This window comes from Oncorhynchus masou, chromosome 17 (assembly GCF_036934945.1).
Source record: "Oncorhynchus masou masou isolate Uvic2021 chromosome 17, UVic_Omas_1.1, whole genome shotgun sequence".
In the NCBI taxonomy this organism is placed as follows: Eukaryota; Metazoa; Chordata; class Actinopteri; order Salmoniformes; family Salmonidae; genus Oncorhynchus; species Oncorhynchus masou.
The window spans coordinates 39460355-39477479 of NC_088228.1; the positions used below are offsets into that span (position 1 = coordinate 39460355).

The 17125-nt window shown below is 45.2% G+C and overlaps 1 pseudogene; it reads right to left on the reverse strand.

Annotated features, from left to right (window-relative positions):
* Positions 1 to 3237: 3237 nt before the first annotated feature.
* Positions 3238 to 17125, reverse strand: part of LOC135559029 (sodium/potassium-transporting ATPase subunit alpha-2-like) — a 29316-nt pseudogene continuing 15428 nt past the window's right edge.

The window sequence follows — 17125 nt, forward strand, 5'->3', positions numbered from 1 at the left end:
GCTCTCATAACCTGCTACGAAAATCACTTCAAGTAGTAGCTGTATCGAAGTAGCTGAAAAGTGTATCCCTGGGCGGGTCTGTGCTGCCATTTTGAGAAGGTAATTTTGAAGGGTAGGCCTAATGTAACAATTATTTACAGTAAATCTGTTTAAAAGCTAGAATCTATCATTTACACAATAACAAAGCTGTCAGCCCAACTGAGTTTTGGAGAAAAAAAGATTAGGAATGGAAGTGTTGAAATGTAACCGCTCTCAAATTCATAGACCGTTGCAAGGACTGACCATCCATGATATCAAAATGATCGTTTTAACCATGTTTTGAGGCTATACAGTGCGTTTACATTTACATTGTTTCACTCCAATGGTTGTGCACAATCTTATATTTTGGGTTCTGATGGGGTACGACAGTTGAATTAAGCTCATGCAGCATTTCTAAGTTATATACTTCAAGAATCAACGGCTATAACTTGAAAGGCAGAGGCTACGAATACGGAGTTCTCTCCCCCCCACCCCTCCCTGTTGGAAACATATTTCTCCAATCAGATCCGAACCACTTCTGCACATACATGTAGGCCTACGTTTCTCTCTCCCCCTCTCTCCCCCCCCTCCCTGTTGGAAACATATTTCTCCAATCAGATCCGAACCACTTCTGCACATACATGTAGGCCTACGTTTCTCTCCCCCACCCCTCCCTGTTGGAAACATATTTCTCCAATCAGATCCGAACCACTTCTGAACATACATGTAGGCCTACGTTTCTCTCTCCCCCACCCCTCCCTGTTGGAAACATATTTCTCCAATCAGATCCGAACCACTTCTGCACATACATGTAGGCCTACGTTTCTCTCTCCCCCACCCCCCCGTTGGAAACATATTTCTCCAATCAGATCCGAACCACTTCTGCACATACATGTAGGCCTACGTTTCTCTCGCCACTCACCCTCTTCCGAACCCTCAACCAATCTTATCGATATGATTATTTAGAGCTCTCGGTCTCGTATTTCTGAACATCTGCGATTTGAACAAACGTTCCAAAAAATATATTTGAATGCTACAACCTTCTCTATCTGTTGTAACAGATATTGCCGTAGCACAAGCATTGCATTGGGGGCAAAAACAGTTAGCGTTTTGTGCGATGATGTAATCATTATAGTTATGTAGCCATTTAGCCAGCAGTCGTGGCTCCCGTTTATCCAATGTTTGTAATGATGATAAAAAAATAACATTAACTCGCTAGTGACCTGTCTGCCCTTGACGAGCACTCACTTTCGTATCGTCTGAGATTCCCAAAGATTGGAAAGCTGCCGTGGTCATCCCCCTCTTCAAAGGGGGTGACACTCTAGACCCAAACTGCTTCAGACCTATGTCTTTCTAAGGACTTCGAAAGCCAAGTTAACAAACAGATTAATGACCCTTTCGAATCTCACCATACCTTCTCCGCTATGCAATCTGGTTTCAGAGCTGGTCATGGGTGCACCTCAGCCTCGCTGAAGGTTCTAAACGACATCATAACCGCCATCGATAAGAGCCATTACTGTGCAGCCGTATTTATCGACCTGGCCAAGGCTTTCGACTCTGTCAAAACAACATTCTTGTTGGCAGACTCGACAGCCTTGGTTTCTCAAATGATTGCCTCGCCTGGTTTACCAACTACTTCTCTGATAGAATTCAGTGTGTCAAATCGGAGGGCCTGTTGTCAAGGACCTCTGACAGTCTCTATGGGTGTGTATACATCAATTTTCTTTTCTGTATACATCAATGATGTTGCCCTTGCTGCTGGTGATTCTCAGATCCACCTCTACGCAGACGACACCATTCTGTATACTTCTGGCCCCTCCTTGGACACTGTGTTAACTAACCTCCAGACGAGCTTCAATGCCATACAACTCTTCTTCCGTGGCCTCCAACTGCTCTTAAACGCAAGTAAAACTAAATGCATGCTTTTTAATCGATCGCTGCCCGCACCTGCTCGCCCGTCCAGAATCACTACTCTGGACGGCTCTGACTTAGAATATGTGGACAACTACAAATACCTGGGTGTCTGGTTAGACTGTAAACTCTCCTTCCAGACTCACATTAAGCATCTCCAATCCAAAGTTAAATCTAGAATCGGCTTCCTATTTCGCAACAAAGCATCCTTCACTCATGCTGCCAAACATACCCTCGTAAAACTGACCATCCTATCGATCCTCGACTTCGGTGATGTCATCTATAAAATAGCCTCCAACACTTTACTCAACAAATTGGACGCAATCTATCACAGTGGCATCCGTTTTGTCACCAAAGCCCCATACACTACCCACCATTGCGACCTGTACGCTCTCATTGGTTGGCCCTCGCTTCATACTCGTCGCAAAACCCACTGGCTACAGGTTATCTACAGGTAAAGCCCCGCCTTATCTCAGCTCACTGGTCACCATAGCAGCACCCACTCGTAGCACGCGCTCCAGCAGGTATATCTCACTGGTCACCCCCAAAGCAAATTCCTCCTTTGGTCGTCTTTCCTTCCAGTTCTCTGCTGCCCATGACTGGAACGAATTGCAAAAATCTCTGAAGCTGGAGACTCACATCTCCCTCACTAGCTTTAAGCACCAGCTGTCAGAGCAGTTTACAGATCACTGCACCTGTACATAGCCTATCTGTAAACAGCCCATCTACCTACCTACCTCATCACCATACTGGTATTTATTTATTTATTTTGCTCCTTTGCACCCCAGTATCTTTACCTGCACATTCATCTTCTGCCGATCTACCATTCCAGTGTTTAATTGCTATATTGTAATTACTTCGCCACCATGGCCAATTTATTTCCTTATCTTACCTCATTTGCACTCACTGTATATAGACTTTTTGTTTTATTTTGTTCTACTGTATTATTGACTGTATGTTTTGTTTACTCCATGTGTAACTCTGTGTTGTTGTATGTGTCAAATTGCTACGCTTTATCTTGGCCAGGTCGCAGTTGCAAATGAGAACTTGTTCTCAACTAGCCTACCTGGTTAAATAAAGGTGAAATAAAATTAAAATAAAATAAAATGACTGCCTGTTTGTGTCTTGCTTGTTTGATATGCGGTGTAGGCTCAGTGGCGACCCATCATTCAGGGCAGGTGTTCTGAGCCCCACCTGTTCAGCAAAGAAAATACAACAATTCAAGCCCCTTGGGTGCTGCCAATGTCACATTAGAAGTGCATGCGTGGTGGGGTAATACCAGAGCAAACAACAACTGCTTTGTGCAGATTCACTTTATTTCATATTGAGATTTTCAGAGCAATTGATTTTACACAACCAGACTATGATAACCCAAATTGCGCCCTATTCCATAGTGCACTACTTTTGACCAGGGCCCATATGGCTCTGGTCAAATGAACTGTACTATGTAGAGAATAGGGTCCCATTAGGGATGAATAGCCTTCAGCACTGATATTTGTTTTTAATCGGTGAAGGAAAACATATTCAGGGTGCATTGGTATGGTACAGGCATGTTGCAACATCTTGTTACGTTGACATTTGGGTTTGGAAAATCCTTCTAGTACAATCATTGTCATCTGGAAAACTCAGAAGTGTCAAATCACAATTACAGGTTTATTTGCAGCAGAATTCTCTATGAGAACCAGCATTGTGTACTGAAAAACTGATCCATGCAATAATACGCCAATTGTAGATGGTATGGTAGACAAACAAACACACACTAACCGTGGTGATTTAGGCTTATTTTAAAAACAGCAGATGACCACCCATTGTTAATCACTTTCAAAGACAAAATTCAATTTGTAAGGTATTTTTGTTGTGCACACAAAAGCTATGTTCTTTGCTTAGCTAGACCTTGCATACACATATATATACTCACTCATTCAGAGGGGTTGGGTTAAATTGCAGAAGACACATTTCAGTTGAATGCATTCAGTTGTACAACTGATTAGATATCCCCTTTCATTAACACAGACTGACAGAAATTCAGACTAAATAATACTAATAATGTTCTGAATGTTAATAATAAGTCTCCTGTTCCAGCCAACCTATAAAACAGAAAGAAAGAGAACAGGATTATATTAGACAGCGTCATTATGTCCCATTATTTCTTCATCTGTGATTCAATATGAAAAGGCCCTTTTAACTCAGTGACTCGCTGATCCCCAGCACATCAATCTGATTATTAACATGGCTAATTAACATGAGCGATTAACTGTCACGATAAATTCACTTTGTTCAATATTTTTGTCTCAGTGACAGACAACCGGCATCTTCTGTGTCACATATTCTATGTCACCCTAAGTCTTTTTTTATCAGGGGTGGAAAAAGTACCCCATTGTCATACTTGAGTAAAAGATACCTTGATAAAAAATGATTCAAGCAAAAGTGAAAATCACCCAGTAAAATACTACTTGAGTAAAAGTCTCAAGGTATTTGGTTTAAGTATACTTAAGTATAAAAAGAAAAAGCAATTGGTAAAATGTACTTAAATATCAAAAGATAAAGGATAAATCATTTCAAAATCCTTATATTAAGCAAACCAGACGGCACCATTTTCTTTTTTTAATGTATTTACGGAGAGCCAAGGGCACACTCAGACATCATTTACAAATGAAGCATGTGTGTTTCGTGAGTCTGCCAGATCAGCGGCAGTAGGGATGACTAGGGAGGTTCTCTTGATAAGAGCATGAATTGGACTATTTTCCTGTCCTGCTAAGCATTCAAAATGTAACGAGTACTTTAGGTGCCAGGGAAATTGTATGGAGTAAAAAGTAGTTTAATTTCAATAGGAATGTAGTAAAGCAAAGTACAGATACCCCCCCCCAAAATGTAGTACTTTAAAGTATTTTTACTTAAATACTTCACACCACTGCTTTTGTACCACCTATGTGTCACTCTGTTACTCTATGTCACCCACCTCCAGGACACCTCCTGATGATGAGCTTGCGGATCTCATCATAGATGAAGATGAGTACACTGTATGGGAGGGCACAGAACCACCAGGAGACCCTGAAGGAGTGAGAGAGAGAGAGAGAGAGAGAGAGAGAGAGAGAGAGAGAGAGAGAGAGAGAGAGAGAATGCGAAACAAGGGAAGGGTAGTTGGTGTAGTTCATTAAAAAATCCAGCCTGGTCTCAGAGACTAGACGTAACATAGTAAACACAAATCCAGGACAACATTAGCATTTTAGAAAGTTTGCAACTACTTACAACTTTTTAGATACTTTGCAATTACTTAGCATGTTAGCTAATCCTTCCCACAACCGTAACCTTAACCCTTTAACCTATCTCCTAACCTTAAAACTAACCTTAACCACTTACCATAATGCCTAGCTAACGTTAGCCACCTAGTTAACATTAGCCACAATAAATTGGAATTGGTAACATATTGTACAAATTGCAATTCATAACATATTGTGAGAAGTCCAGGTTGAAAATCCATGCAGATGCATTGGGGTGATATGAGGATGTGATGAGGGTGTGACTAGAACATTTGTGGGACATGTTTTGGAGGTGTTGAGGCTGGGGATTATAGAGTGGAGACGTGTGTGGTACATTGTAACATCCATGTCTGTGAGAAAGTGTGATATGAGAAAGGCGCATGAGGGACTTCGTAGTTTTGGGGTAGAATGAAAACGGGGGTGTTGGGGATATGATGTCATTGTTTTTAGGGTAGGTTGGAGAATATGTTGTCTAGTACTGACTTCAAGGGGTACATGCGGAGGGCGATGTCCATTCCTGGGCAGTAGGACAGGAAGGCAGCCAGAGCAGTCTCAGCAAACAGGCCAAAGATCAGGATACGATTCCTGTTAAGGAAATGGGGATGGCACATGTGAATACAGGAAAGAGTACGGCAAGAAAAGGGGACCACTATTTAAAAAATATCATACACATAGGCCTTCTACTTATACAAAGTAAAACATCCTCTCTTTCATTGGGTGTCTCCCAAATGGCACCCTATTCCCTATGTAGTGCACTACTTTTGACCAGAGTGATATGGGCCCTGGTCAAGAGTAGTGCCTTATATGGGGGATTAGGGTGTCATTTGAGACGCATCCTTTTCCACTTACTTCATGCCCTGCTGGAAGACAGAGTTCCTCCTGGTCTTGCAGATAACCAGATCAGCCCATTGCACCACCACGATGCTCGCAAAGAACGAGGTATGACAGGTGAACTCAATTACCTTTCGCTGCTCATAGGTCTGCAAAAGGAAACACGTCTTACACGTCTTAAACCTGTCGTGGTCAAGAAAAGGAAAAACTCCAGCACACAGGTCATTTTGATGCTTCCAACAATTTAGATCCATTCAATTGTTGGTAGCGTCCAAATTACTGGTGTGCTGGAATTGTTCTTTTTCCCCCATCACAACAAGTTTTCTCCATGCACCTGGTAGTACAACAAGGTGTGCAAGTTTACTTAAAAAATAAACTGTTGTAGTAACTTGTGGTGGCTCTGCTTAAAATATAGCTACTGACTGCATGGACCTTCAACCATTCGCTCCAATCTGTATGTGTTGTGTGTGTTGAAACCTGTCTTTCTCACCCACTGCTGTCCATTCGCTCCAATCTGTATGTGTTGTGTGTGTTGAAAGCTCTCTTTCTCACCCACTGCTGTCCATAGCTGTCTTCCACCTCGTTGTTAGCACGGTCATCCCAGTTCAGACGGATGCCAAGGAGGGTCCCTGGCCAGAAACCATTCTCAGCCAGGATCACAAAGTAGGTGAAGAAACCTGCTATGGCCTGGATCATACCTGGAGAGAGAGAGACAAGTCCATCAGTACAATATACACTGAGTGTACAAAACATGACATAGACTGACCAGGTGAATCAAGTGAAAGCTATGATCCCTTATTGACGTCGCTTGTTAAATCCACCTCAATCAGCGTAGATGAAGGGGAGAAGACAGATTAAAACTCTTTTCGGATAGGGGGCAGCATTTTCACTTTTGGTTGAATAGCGTGCCCAGAGTGAACTGCCTCCTACTCTGTCCCAGATGCTAATATATGCATATTATTATTAGTATTGGATAGAAAACACTCTGAAGTTTCTAAAACTGTTTCAATGATGTCTGTGAGTATAACATAACTCATATGGCAGGCAAAAACCTGAGAAAAATCCAACTAGGAAGTGAACATCTGAGATTTGTAGTTTTTCAAAGCTTGGCCTACCGAATACACATTGAGATATGGATAGAGTTGCACTTCCTACGGCTTCCACTAGATGTCACCTGTCTTTAGAAACTTGAATGAGGATTCTACTATAAAGGAGGGGCTCATGAGACCTCTTTGAGTCAGTGGTCTGGCAGAGTGCGTTGGTCTCATGATGCGCGCTCCCGACAGAGTTACCTCTCAGTGCTTTTCTTCAGACAAAGGAATTCTCCGGTTGGAACATTATTGATGTTTTAAAAAACGTCCTAAAGATTGATTCATGTTTCTAAAGGACTGTAATGGAACTTTTAGAGTTTTCTGAGAGTTGTCTGGATGAAGTGCCTGCGCCTCATGAAGATGGATTACTGGGCTGAACACGCTAACAACAAGTGGCTATTTGGACATAAATGATGGACTTTATGGAACTTTATGAAACAAATTAGTAATTTATTGTCGAACTGGGATTCATGGGAGTGCCTTCAGATGAAGATCATCAAAGGTAAGTGAATATTTATGGTGTTGTTTCTAACTTCTGTTGACTCCAAAACGGCGGATATTCATCTGGCTGTTTTGGGTTCTGAGCGCCGTTCTCAGATCATGCTTTTTCCGTAAAGTCTTTTGAAATCTGACACAGCGGTTGCATTAAGGAGAAGTCTATCTTTAATTCTGTGAATAACTGAGTCTGTTTAAACTGAGATTTTTGCATATAAATATGCACATTATCAAACAAAACATAAATGTATTGTGTAACATGATATCCTATGAGTGTTATCTGATGAAAATCATCAAAGGTTAGTGATTCATTTTATCTATATTTCTGCTTTTTGTGACTCCTCTCTTTGGCTGGAAAAATGGCTGTGTTTTTTTGACTTGGCCATGACCTAACATAATCATATGTTGTGCATTCGCTGTAAAGCATTTTTGAAATCGGACACGATGTGTAGATTAACAAGATGTTTATCTTTCATTTGCTGTATTGGACTTGTTAATGTGTGAAAGTTACATATTTCTAAAAAATATTTTTGAATTTCGCGCGCTGCCTTTTCAGCGGAATGTTGTGCAGGGGTTCCGCTAGTGGAACGCCTGCCCTAGAAATGTTAAAGAAGGATTTTTAAGCCTTGTGAATGGGTAAGACAAAAGGTTTAAGTGCCTTTGAACAGGGTATGGTAGTATGTGCTAGGCGCACCGGTTTGAGTGTATCAATAACTGCAATGCTGCTGGGATTTTCACACTCAACAGTTTCCTGTGTGTATCAAGAATGGTCCACCACCCAAAGGACATCCAGCCAACTTGACACAACTGTGGGAAGCATTGGAGTCAACATGGGTCAGCATTTCTGTGTATCGCTTTCGACATCTTGTAGAGTCCATGTCCTGACGAATTGATGCTGTTCTCTGGGCAAAAAGGGGAGCGATATTAGGAAGGTGTTCCTAATGTTTTGTACACCCAGTGTAACTTTCAATAACTGCAATGAATAGCAGAGGGTAAAAAGGAAATCTGCACGTCTCAAATGGCACACTATTCACTATCTAGTGCATTATTTTCTACCAGGTCCCATATATGGAATAGGGTGCCATTTGGGACGCATGCAAAATCCTTTGTTACACTACATCAGCGCTGCCCGACTCTCTTCCTGGAGATCTACTGTCCTGTAATTTAACTGTAATTTATCTGATTCAGCTAGGTAAGGTCCTGTTGAACAGCTAATAAGTAGAATCAGGTGTGTTAAATTAGGGTTGGACTGAAAACCCACAGGAAGGTACATCTCCAGGACGAGGGTTGGGCAGCCCTGCACTACATCATAGTATTTGGAGATCTACTGTCCTGTAATTTAACGTATCTGATACCACTAGGTAAGGTCTTGTTGAGCAGCTAATAAGTAGAATCAGGTGTGTTAAATTAGGGTTGGACTGAAAACCCACAAGAAGGTACATCTCCTGGACGAGGGTTGGGCAGCCCTGCACTACATCATAGTATTTGTGTAGATTTGAGTACCACCGTTGATGTGTGTGTTTTATGTCATTTTATCATATTGTGGACAGACACAATTCCCTATATAGTGCACTACTTTTGACCAGGGCCCGTGATAGGGTGCCATTTGGGACACAGACCCATGGATGAGCTTGCAAGTAGAGGAGGTATTCTGACCTATCTGTCCGTAGGCCATGCTGATCAGTCTGTCGTTCACCAGCTTGTCCGTCTTTGGGCACCGGGGCTGACGCTTCATGATGTCACTCTCAGCCGTCTCGTAGGCCAATGAGATAGCAGGAACCTGGACGCAGACGGGAGAGGAGAGAAAGAGAGAGGGAGAGAAAGAGACAGAGAGGAGTGTGAGAGAATGTATAACAGACAGAACAATGTGATAAAGCTATACCCAGTAAACAATCCCACATTGACACGATTTCAGCCCAATGTGGGCTAAAATATTGGCCCTGTGTAGGCTGCCCATAATGGGCCGACGCACAATTTATTTATTTCTAATTTGTTTGTGACACTTTCAATTCAATGCATAAAGTGCATAATTTACAAGCCTTACAGGTATTTAAGAAATGTGATACATTGCATCAGAAAGACAAGTTTCTCATATATCACATATTTAAGTATTTTTACAGATGTCATCATTGGCATTGTAAAAGATCACCAATATTTGGGCTTCACACAACAGAACCCTTAAACTGTAGTGACACTCAGTAACGGTTGCACCAAAATAACTATGTGCAAACCACACCCCCAAATATTTGAATGAGCGCCGCCTCTAGCTGGACTTGGTGTGGGCTATCCTGTGCTGGACTTGGTGTGGGCTATCCTGTGCTGGACTTGGTGTGGGCTATCCTGTGCTGGACTTGGTGTGGGCTATCCTGTGCTGGACTTGGTGTGGGCTATCCTGTGCTGGACTTGGTGTGGGCTAGCCCGTGCTGGACTTGGTGTGGGCTATCCTGTGCTCGACTTGGTGTGGGCTATCCTGTGCTCGACTTGGTGTGGGCTATCCTGTGCTGGACTTGGTGTGGGCTATCCTGTGGTGGACATGGTGTGGGATATCCTGTGCTGGACTTGGCGGGGGCTAGCCCGTGCTGGGCTTGGCATGTGCTAGCCCGTGCTGGACTTGGTGTGGGCTGGCTGCTGTTGGACTTGGTATTGGCTAGCTGCTGTTGGACTTGGTATGGGCTAGCCTGTGATGGGATTGGTGTGGGCTAGCTGCTGTTGGACTTGGTGTGGGCTATCCTGTGCTGGACTTGGTGTGGGCTATCCTGTGCTGGACTTGGTGTGGGCTATCCTGTGCTGGACTTGGTGTGGGCTAGCCCGTGCTGGACTTGGTGTGGGCTATCCTGTGCTCGACTTGGTGTGGGCTATCCTGTGCTCGACTTGGTGTGGGCTATCCTGTGCTGGACTTGGTGTGGGCTATCCTGTGCTGGACTTGGTGTGGGCTATCCTGTGCTGGACTTGGTGTGGGCTATCCTGTGCTGGACTTGGTGTGGGCTAGCCCGTGCTGGACTTGGTATGGGCTAGCCTGTGCTGTACTTGGCGGGGGCTAGCCCGTGCTGGGCTTGGCATGTGCTAGCCCGTGCTGGACTTGGTGTGGGCTGGCTGCTGTTGGACTTGGTATTGGCTAGCTGCTGTTGGACTTGGTATGGGCTAGCCTGTGATGGGATTGGTGTGGGCTAGCTGCTGTTGGACTTGGTATGGGCTAGCCCGTGCTGGACTTGGTGTGGGCTAGCTGCTGTTGGACTTGGTATGGGCTAGCCTGTGGTGGGCTTGGTGTGGGCTAGCTGCTGTTGGACTTGGTATGGGCTAGCTCGTGCAGGACTTGGTGTGGGCTAGCCCGTGTTGGGCTGGTGTGGGCTAGCTGCTGTTGGACTTGGTATGGGCTAGCCTGTGTTGGGCTGGTGTGGGCTAGCCCGTGTTGGGCTGGTGTGGGCTAGCCCGTGTTGGGCTGGTGTGGGCTAGCCCGTGCTGGACTTGGTATGGGCTAGCCTGTGCTGGACTTGGTGTGGGCTAGCCCGTGTTGGACTTGGTGTGGGCTAGCTGCTGTTGGACTTGGTATGGGCTAGCTGCTGTTGGACTTGGTGTGGGCTAGCTGCTGTTGGACTTGGTGTGGGCTAGGCCGTGTTGGGCTGGTGTGGGCTAGCTGCTGTTGGACTTGGTGTGGGCTAGCTGCTGCTGGACTTGGTGTGGGCTAGCTGCTGTTGGACTTGGTGTGGGCTAGCCTTTGTTGGGCTGGTGTGGGCTAGCCCGTGTTGGGCTGGTGTGGGCTCGGTGTGGGCTAGCCCGTGTTGGGCTGGTGTGGGCTTGGTGTGGGCTAGCCCGTGTTGGGCTGGTGTGGGCTTGGTGAGGGCTAGCCCGTGTTGGGCTGGTGTGGGCTTGGTGAGGGCTAGCCCGTGTTGGGCTGGTGTGGGCTTGGTGTGGGCTAGCCCGTGTTGGGCTGGTGTGGGCTTGGTGTGGGCTAGCCCGTGTTGGGCTGGTGTGGGCTTGGTGTGGGCTAGCCCGTGTTGGGCTGGTGTGGGCTTGGTGTGGGCTAGCCCGTGTTGGGCTGGTGTGGGCTTGATGTGGGCTAACCCGTGTTGGGCTGGTGTGGGCTTGGTGTGGGCTAGCCCGTGTTGGGCTTGGTGTGGGCTAGCCCGTGTTGGGCTGGTGTGGGCTAGCCCGTGTTGGGCTGGTGTGGGCTTGGTGTGGGCTAGCCCGTGTTGTGCTGGTGTGGGCTTGGTGTGGGCTAGCCCGTGTTGGGCTGGTGTGGGCTTGGTGAAGGCTAGCCCGTGTTGGGCTGGTGTGGGCTTGGTGAGTGCTAGCCCGTGTTGGGCTGGTGTGGGCTTGGTGTGGGCTAGCCCGTGTTGGGCTGGTGTGGGCTTGGTGTGGAGTAGCCCGTGTTGGGCTGGTGTGGGCTTGGTGTGGGCTAGCCCGTGTTGGGCTGGTGTGGGCTTGGTGTGGGCTAGCCCGTGTTGGGCTGGTGTGGGCTTGGTGTGGGCTAACCCGTGTTGGGCTGGTGTGGGCTTGGTGTGGGCTAGCCCGTGTTGGGCTTGGTGTGGGCTAGCCCGTGTTGGGCTGGTGTGGGCTAGCCCGTGTTGGGCTGGTGTGGGCTTGGTGTGGGCTAGCCCGTGTTGGGCTTGGTGTGGGCTAGCCCGTGTTGTGTTGGTGTGGGCTTGGTGTGGGCTAGCCCGTGTTGGGCTGGTGTGGGCTTGGTGTGGGCTCGCCCGTGTTGGGCTGGTGTGGGCTAGCCCGTGTTGGGTTGGTGTGGGCTTGGTGTGGGCTAGCCCGTGCCCACCTTGCCCACTGAATATTCACATGAGGCCAATGGGGTCATGTTTGCTGGGTCGGTTCCATAATAAGAAAGAACTGACTATTGGTTGAAGGTCTTACCAGTAAACAAGGTTGGGCAGAAACAGATTACATGTAAAGGATTACAAAAAACAGTAACTGTAATCCGTTCCGTTACCAGCAAAAATATTGTAATCAGATTACAGATACTTTTGAAAAACTAGATGATTACTTCAAAGATGACTTTTAGATTGAAAAAGGATGTTTGTGAGAAAAATTAATATTGACACTTCTCTGGTTTGTCAGTGACATTCAAATCAGCATTGAAAAATGGCAGAAGTTTAAATTTGTTCCACCTGAGTGAGTCAGAGACCATTATGATAACACACCAAATGTGTTTGATGGATCGCAGGATAAGAGCAGGAATAGGCTTTTGTAGGCTACAGTCCAAGCTATGTCTTCCAATGGTGCAACTGCTGTCGGCATCCACAGATGATCCAATTTAAATAAACTCTTGAGGGTAAGGATGACAACAGTGGTGTTGTCTACAGCGATACGAATATCACTTATTATTGATATCTACATAGGGCATTGATGTGAGTCACACTGCTGCTCTCTCATTTAGATATTTGCGCCTCACGGATTGTGGTTGTTTTGGATGGCTGTTCACAAATCTAAATGTGTATTTGAACCCAATAATGGGTGAATTCAAGAAGTTTAAGCTGCCTACCAATCATTGTTTTTGAAACCAGTGGACAGCCAGTGAAAAATGTGCTCTTGCAACAGCTGCATAGTGCGGATCTCAGCCTATGGAGTAAAGATGGGGCTTTTATTGCTCAATCTAATAATAATCCATGGGCCTAATGGAAGCATGCTCAAACTCACACACTTTTAGGGGCAATCTGTAGTTAATACATCCATTTTTGGACTTGTAAATGTAAACAAACACTGTATAAACTCATAACATGGTTAAAACAATAGCTCTGTCTATTAATCTGAGAGTGGGTTACATTTCTCCAGGCCCATCCCTCAGCTTTTTACCAAAACAGAGCCGGGGTGCCCGTTTTGTTATTGTTTCATCTGTGGATTTGCCCTTTAAACAGCTGCGTAACTTATTAGCCAGCCCTACTCTGTTGTTTAGGATGTTTCTGTCATGGAGGACTGATTGGACTCATTGATTCGAGTTGAAAAATTGGATTACCCAAACTCACTAACGTAACCAAGATGTCAAAGTGTCACCAACTTAAAAGGTAAACAATAGGCCTGTAACAAATGCAGCATATGGCATTCATTTTGTCACATGTAAATAGCACTTTCAGTAGTGCTCAAAGCGTGCCATTCCATGAGCGCGGCATTTATTTTTCAACTCGAATCAATGAGTCCAATCAGTCCTCCATGACAGAAAAATCCTAAACAACAGAGTAGGGCTGGCTAATAAGTCCTTAGTTTTGGGGTCACGCTCAGGTAAAACAATATGGCTAATCTATACTTCCATATTTCCAAGTCCTATTCTTGAATATCTCAGGGGTATAACATTTGTTGGAAAGACTGGAATTCGGATAGACTTTGGTTTTTAATGTAAAGAGAAAATTTAATTGTAAGCTACTACTCTATATGTAGTAGAGCGCGATGGGTTAGAAGAAGCCTACATAATCAACCCATAAAGTAATGGCCAGCTATGTAAACTTTAACATTGATTTATCCTGCAATAGATGTTGTTCAATTGGTAACATACATTTTTGTCATCTTCTGATGTCTCTTATGGAGAAAGTATTCTAAAAGTAACTGAATGTAATCAGATTCCGTTACTGAGTTTGGGTAATCCAAACGTTACATTGCTGATTACAATTTTGGATATGTAACTAGTAACTGTAATGGATTACATTTAGAAAGTAACCTACCCAACCCTGCCAGCAAGGCAACAACAGGGCAATGTGAGTGAGTTAATGTGGGAAATGGACTATTGTGAGACCAGAATCCACACAACAGAGTGGATACAAATCCAGTTTGCTTTGGTGGATTTAGCAGCTTTCATCCTGACCCAGGGCAGGGCAGTGATGAGTAATAGATTGTAAGGTAGTGTATGATCAAGCTCAGAGCATGGCTGGTTGTGACTGTCAAGGAGATATGATGAGTCAACATGGACAGTCATAGAACAGAGAATCTGCTGAAATAGTTGTAATGTTCTTCAGCAGTCAGTTTGTTTGATCTCTTCTGCTGCTGCGAAATAACACTACAACTATTTCTTTGAGTGTGGGTTTTACTTTCACAGTTTCGATGCCTTTTAAGCCCTGCACACAAAGACTTTTGATGATGAACTATTGAGTCCAGCATGTCAATTCTTAATTCTATGACTGGCCATGTTGACTCATCATGTCTATCCTCCTCGACACTCACAGTCACAACCAGCAGTAAAACTGATCCTGGACTAAAAAGCACTTTCAAATTGAGATTCTACATTGCTTTTTAGTCCAGGACTAAGGATTCATCTGTGTCCGGGAAACCACCCCCAAGGCTGTTTCAGTGCGGGTTTTCCTTTTCCAGTCAGCATGGTAGGTCCTCACCATGTCAGTTCCCAGGTCGATACAGAGGATGGTGACGGTGCCCAGGGGCAGGGGGATACTGGCAATGATGAAGAGGAGGAAGGGGCTGATCTCTGGAATGTTACTGGTCAGAGTGTAGGCGATGGACTTTTTCAAATTATCAAAGATCAGACGGCCTGTTTGGGATTGAAGAAGAACAGATAAATTGATTGACTCACAGTATTTCAATTTTTTTCCACTGTTTTTTTTCTCACTTCCTCTTTCTTCCTTCCCTCCTTCCTTCTTTCCTTACCTTCCTCCACTCCTGTGACGATAGAGGCGAAGTTGTCGTCCAGGAGGATCATGTCAGCAGCCTGCTTGGAGACGTCAGACCCAGCGATCCCCATGGCAACCCCGATATCAGCCTTCTTCAGGGCAGGTGAGTCGTTCACTCCGTCCCCAGTAACTGCAACAATTGCCCCCTAGAACAAGAGAACAAAGGATCATGAAATAAGAAACATTTTAGTTGAATAACAGCTGTGAATTGGAGATAAATGCAGCGTTTTCATGTTTTTTCGCCTCTGACAATTTTGGAGCCATTTTCCCATCAAAAACTTTTCTATAGAATAATAGCCCCCCAATATCAAACTCTGAACAGAAGAATATATTCAGTATTTCTAACTCCAAACCATGCTTTAATTATAGAGTGACTCAAACACACACACACATACACACACACAAATACACACGCTCGCATTCACGCATTCAAACACATGCACACACGCACACAGGCGTCCTTTCACCGTTCTCTGGCAGCCCTCTACGATGATGAGTTTCTGCTGAGGTGAGGTGCGGGCGAACACTATCTCAGTGTGGTTCCTAAGCAGGTCATCCAAGTATTCTGCGCTCATGTCCTTCAGGTCCCCCCCGTGCACCACACAGGCCTTGGCATCCCTGGGAGCGAGACACAGGTACAAGCCGACAAAGTCACACGTGAGCGCTCACACACAGATGCACACACACAGGCAAGTACACGCATGCGCACACACACACCTGGGGTTGACTTGGCTCAGTGGTATATTCAGTCTTTCAGCGATGTCCTCCACAGTCTCGTTGCCCTCGGAGATGATGCCCACACCTTTAGCGATGGCTTTAGCAGTGATTGGATGGTCGCCTGTCACCATGATAACCTAATAGCACATCATCACAACTATAAGCACACCATATGTCATCGTTACCTGTCACCACATACAACAATCTGTTGTTGTTTTTTTCTCTGTTTTCCTCATTTATGACATTCGTGCCTGTGCTAATTTATACAATTTGCCATCTTTTCTGCTTTCTGTTTTTCTCATTTATCATGTCCATGTATGTGTCAACCTATCATTCTGATTGGGCCCAATGAGACAAGTTTGGATGTGTTGACTGATTGGTTAATTGGTTGTAGGGTTGCAACATTCCAGTAACTTCCACCAAAATTCCCAGGTTTTCCAGAAATCACGGTAAAAGGATTCCCAGATTTCCTGCTTATTCCGGGAATGTACCGGGATTTCTGGAAAACCTGGGAATTTTGGGAAAGTTACTGGAATGTTGCGACCTATCTTGGTTGATGATGCCACTCACCTTAATCCCAGCAGAGCGGCACTTCCCCACAGCGTCGGGCACGGCAGCGCGAGGAGGGTCAATCATGGACATGAGACCCACGAAACACAGTCCTTCTGTAGGGAAGTTTACATCTTCACAGTCGAAGGTGAACCCCCGAGGGAACTGTGCCGGAGACATTGACAAGTGACAGAACCCTGAGGGAGAGAGAGACAACAGACAGAGACTTTCTTTTAGATATCAAGGTTCAAATATCGGATTGTCTCTCCACAACAATGCCGGATTCCTGCCGTAATCCCTGGACCACTACTTCTCATCTTCACAGCTAGCTTACAGCTATCTAGCTCACAGCCTGCAGCTATCTAGCTAACAGCCTGCAGCTACCTAGCTCACAGCCTGCAGCTATCTAGCTAACAGCCTGCAGCTACCTAGCTAACAGCCTGCAGCTACCTAGCTCACAGCCTGCAGCTACCTAGCTAACAGCCTGCAGCTACCTAGCTAACAGCCTGCAGCTACCTAGCTCACAGCCTGAGGCTACCTAGCTCACAGCCTGCAGCTATCTAGCTAACAGCCTGCAGCTATCTAGCTAACAGCCTGCAGCTACCTAGCTAACAGCCTGCAGCTACCTAGCTCACAG